We start from the raw sequence: 5,598 nt of genomic DNA on the forward strand, positions 1-5,598 counted from the left end.
AGCAGACTTCTTAGGCAGACCTCCAATTCGGTGACAAAATCCCCGGACACCGCCAAGCGAGTCCGCATTACTCTGCAACAGGATCGTCCGGCACATCCAGAGCTCGCCTAGCAATTCGGCCTCCGTCCTATTCTCAGTAAAGCGGTGAAATTTGTGCCGGGCGTACATAATTACACACTTAAAATACCATGGGCATAGACGGAGGCACAACTAGAGTGCGGTCCGGAATGCGGCTCAGCCGCCCCAGGATCCGTATAGTTTCACCCCTTTTCTTTCTTTCAGGTCCCTATTTTCTGGAGGCTGATAACCCACAAGTATAGGGGATTGCAACTGTTTTCGAGGGTAGAGTATTCAACCCAAATTTATTAATTCAACACAAGGGGAGCCAAAGAATATTCTCAAGTATTAGCAGCTGAGTTGTCAATTCAACCACACCTGGAAACTTAGTATCTGCAGCAAAGTGTTTAGTAGCAAAGTAATATGATAGTGGTGGTAACGGTAACAAAAGTAAAGACAACAAAAGTAATGTTTTTGGTATTTTGTAGTGATTGTAACAGTAGCAACGGAAAAGTAAATAAGCGAGAACCAGTATATGGAAAACTCGTAGGCACCGGATTAGTGATGGATAATTATGCTGGATGTGGTTCGTCATGTAACAGTCATAACATAGGGTGACACAGAACTAGCTCCAATTCATCAATGTTGTAGGCATGTATTCCGTATATAGTCATACGTGCTTATGGAAAAGAACTTGCATGACATCTTTTGTCCTACCCTCCCATGGCACCGGGGTCCTATTGGAAACTAAGGGATATTAAGGCCTCCTTTTAATAGAGAACTGTAACAAAGCATTAGCACATAGTGAATACATGAACTCCTCAAACTATGGTCATCACCGGGAGTGGTCCCGATTATTGTCACTTCGGGGTTGCCGGATCATAACACATAGTAGGTGACTATAGACTTGCAAGATAGGATCAAGAACACACATATATTCATGGAAACATAGTAGGTTCAGATCTGAAATCATGACACTCGGGCCCTAGTGACAAGCATTAAGCATAGCAAAGTCATAGCAACATCAATCTCAGAACATAGTGGATACTAGGGTTCAAACCCTAACAAAACTAACTTGATTACATGATAAATCTCATCCAACCCATCACTGTCCAACAGGCCTACGATGGAATTACTCACGCACGGCGGTGAGCATCATGAAATTGGTGATGGAGGATGGTTGATGATGACGACGGCGATGAATCCCCCTCTCCGGAGCCCCGAACGGACTCCAGATCAGTCCTCCCGAGAGAGATTAGGGCTTGGCGGCGGCTCCGTATTGTAAAACGCGATGATTTCTTCTCTTTGTTTTTTTCTCCCCGAAAGCCAATATATGGAGTTGGAGTTGGCGTCGGAGGGCCACCAGGGGTCCCACAAGGTAGGGGGCGCGCCCAAGAGGGGGGGGGGCGCCCCCACCCTCGTGGACAGGGTGTGGGCCTCCTGGTCTTCATCTTTGGCGAGGATTTTTATTATTTTTTCTAAGATGTTCCGTGGAGTTTCAGGTCATTCCGAGAACTTCTATTTTCTGCACAAAAAACAACATCATGGCAATTCTGCTGAAAACAATGTCAGTTCGGGTTAGTTCCACTCAAATCATACAAGTTAGAGTCCAAAACAAGGGCAAAAGTGTTTGGAAAAGTAGATACGACGGAGACGTATCAACTCCCCCAAGCTTAAACCCGTGCTTGTCCTCAAGCAATTCAATTGACAGGCTGAAAGAGAAAAATAAAAACTTTTACAAACTCTGTTTGCTCTTGTTGTTGTAACATGAAAAGCCAGCATTCAAGTTTCAGCAAATATTATGAACTAACCATACTCACAATAACACATTGGTCTCACAATTACTTATATCAATAGCATAATCAGCTAGTGAGCCATAATAACAAAACTCAGATGACAACACTTTATCTAAATAATCATTACATGATATAACAAAATGGTATCTCGCTAGCCCTTTCTGAGACCGCAAAACATAAATGCAGAGCACCTTTAAAGATCAAGGACTGACTAAACATTGTAATTCATGGTAAAAGAGATCCAGTCAAGTCATACCCAATATAAACCAACAATAATGAATGCAAACGACAGTGTGCTCTCCAGCGGATGCTTTTAATAAGAAGGATGATGACTCAACATAAAAGTAAATGGATAGGCCCTTCGCAGAGGGAAGTAGGGATTTGTAGAGGTGCCAGAGCTCGATTTTGAAATAGAGATAAATTATATTTTGAGCGGCATACTTTCATTATCAACATAACAACTAAGAGACGACGATATCTTCCATGCTAAACAAATTATAGGCGGTTCCCAAACAGAATGGTAAAGTTTATGCTCCCCCTCCTCCACAAGCATCAATCCATGGCTTGCTCGAAACAACGAGTGCTCCAACATTCAACGGGTCCTAGGGGGAGTTTTGTTTGCAATTATTTTGATTTATTTTGCATAAAGCATGGGACTGGGCATCCCGGCGACCAGCCATTTTCTCATGAATGAGGAGCGGAGTCCACTCCTCTTGACAATAACCCGCCTAACACGGAAGATAAGGGCAACCCTAGTTGATATATGAGCTATTCGAGCATGCAAGACAGAATGTTTATTTGAAGGTTTAGAGTTTGGCACATACAAATTTACTTGGAACGGCAGGTAAATACCGCATATAGGTAGGTATAGTGGACTCATATGGAACAACTTTGGGGTTTAAGGAGTTTGGATGCACAAGCAGTATTCCCGCTTAGTACGGGTGAAGGCTAGCAAAAGACTGGGAAGCGACCAACTGAGAGAGCGACAACAGTCGTAAACATGCATTAAAATTAATTTACACCGAATACAAGCATGAGTAGGATATAATCTACCATGAACATAAATATCATGAAGGCTATGTTGATTTTTTTTGAATTGTTTGGATTGCTTACCACATGTGTCACGTGGTAAGGCTATGTTGATTTGATTCAACTACATGCGTGAACATGTGCCAAGTCTAGTCACTCAACTCATTTAAAGGAGGATACCATCCCATCATACCACATCATAATCATTCTAATAGCATGTTGGCACGCAAGGTAAACCATTATAACTCATAGCTAATCAAGCATGGCACAAGCAACTATAATCTCTAAATGTCATTGCAAATATGTTTGTTTCATAATAGCTGACTCAGGAACGATGAATCATCATATTTACAAAAACAAGAGAGGTCGAGTTCATACCAGCTTTTCTCATCCCAATAAGTCCATCATATATCATCATTATTGCCTTTCACTTGCACGACCGAACGATGTGTATAATAATAAGAGTGCACGTGCATTGGACTAAGCTGGAATCTGCAAGCATTCAACTCAAGAGAGAAGACGAGTATGGGCTCTAAGTTAAATAAACAATCATGCATATAAGAGCCACTAAGCATTTTCAATATAGTCTTCTCGACCCCCAAAAGAAAGAGAAGAAAATAAAACTATTTACACGGGAAAGCTCCCAACAAGCAAAAGAAGAACGGGAAATCTTTTTGGGTTTTTCTTTTTAATTACTACAGCAAATAAATATACTACTACTATTTTTTTTGGTTTTTTCTTAAAGTTTATCAAACACACAGGAAGAAAGCAGGAAAAAGAAAATAAACTAGCATGGATATTACAGTGAAAGAGTATGAGCACCGACATCTAGCAATGAGTGTGTGTGAACATGAATGTAATGTCGGTGGGAAATACATACTCCCCCAAGCTTAGGCTTTTGGCCTAAGTTGGTCTATTGCCAGGGATAGCCTGGCGGATACCCGTAGGTGTAGCTGGGATCATACTGCGATGAAGAAGACTCTGACTGCCACTGGCTGGCAACCACCTATGGATCCCAAGAATAAACAGACTGTCGTGGAGGCTCATCTTGTGGCTCCGGTTCCGGGGTTGGTGTAGGATTCCGATAGGCCTGAACAGCCACCCACGAAACGATGTGAGGACCTGCAGACAAGTTAAACAAAGAAGGAGCAGGCAAAGTAATAGTCTCAGGGTGATGTTTATCAAAGTATAATTTATATTTGAGCTCCCCTTCACGACTCTTAACAAGAAAGTCATGCGCTAGCATACTCTTATAATCTAAATAAGCACGGGGCGACGATGTTTCTGCCTTCTCCTCATGTCTAATAGGTATTTCAAAATATTCAGCTAGGCGCGAAGCATAAATGCCTCCAAAGATGGGGCTCTTAGTACGGTTCAGACTTAACCGTCTAGCAACAATTCCACCCATACTAACAGAGTTATTGCGGTGTAAACCATGGAACAAAATAATAATATCAGGGACACTAAGGTTTCCACAGTTCCCGCGACCTATCAAGCAATGACTAGCAAATAAGGCAAAGTAGCGTAAAACAGGAAAATGTATGCTAGTAATCCTTGCATCAGAAACCTTCCTGGTTTCTCCCATAGTGATAGTGTTAATAAAAGCTTCTACTTCGTTACGGTGTGGTTCATCTAAGGTGCCCTCAGAGGATATTTTGCAAACCTCGCAAAATTCAGCTAATGTCATCTCTTTAACAACGTCATATAAATGAAACTCTACTGTTGGAGGTGATTTCTTAGGGAAAAAGTAGAAGTTTTGCACAAAAGTATTTGCGAGTAAGAGATACTGATGATGTTGATCGCGGAGGAAGTCGGTGAGGCCAGAATTCTCAATTAATAAATAGAAATCCTCATAAATCCCGGCTCTCCTCAAGAAGTCGTCAGAAGGCCATTCACACGGCCGGACCTCTGCGGTGCGAGGCAAATTAAATTTGGGCTTCTGTTCTTCTTCCTTTTGTTTTTCCTTCGAGCTTCGGCTCGATGAGCCCCTCAAGAGTCTCTTCATTATTTTCTGAAACAATCTGAAATTTTTAGTAACTTCAAATAAAAGTGAACCAACTTCAATAAAATTGATAGCAACAACTCCCACAAGTGCCTAGAGCCTATATCAAGCATTAGAACTACTCGGAACCATATAAATTTCACATGCAAGCTCAAGAACATGGTCACCTATGCAGCAAAAATTTGCAATGAATAAAGCACTAGAACAAAAACTAATTGGACCAATGGAGGAGTCACATACCAAGGAACAATCTCCCCAAGAAGTTTTGCGAGAGGTGCTTTGAGCAAGGAGATCGAAAATCACAGCAATAGGGGCTGGAACTCGTGCTTGAGTTGGTTTTTCGTGTTTGTGTGAGGCAGAGGAAGAAGATGGGTGCAGGGATAAGTGGAGGAGGGCCACCGTGGGCCCACGAGGCAGGGGCGCGCCCAGGGGGGTAGGGCGCACCCTCCACCCTCGTGGCCAGGTGGCAACCCCCCCCCCCCCCCCGCGGTAATTTTTGCACAGTAAATCCTCAAATATTCCCAAAAAATCAAATATTAAATTGCACAGGCATGGCATTCTGAGGACCTTTAGTTTCGGGATATTTTTATATTGCACGGACAAGTTAGGAAACAGACAGAAAAAATACTATTTTACTTTATTTCTACTAAATAACAGAAAATATAAAGAGGGTACAGAAAGTTGTGCTTCTAGTTTCATCCATCTCGTGATCAT

This window comes from Triticum aestivum, chromosome 4B, assembly GCF_018294505.1.
Source record: "Triticum aestivum cultivar Chinese Spring chromosome 4B, IWGSC CS RefSeq v2.1, whole genome shotgun sequence".
Lineage (NCBI taxonomy): Eukaryota > Viridiplantae > Streptophyta > Magnoliopsida > Poales > Poaceae > Triticum > Triticum aestivum.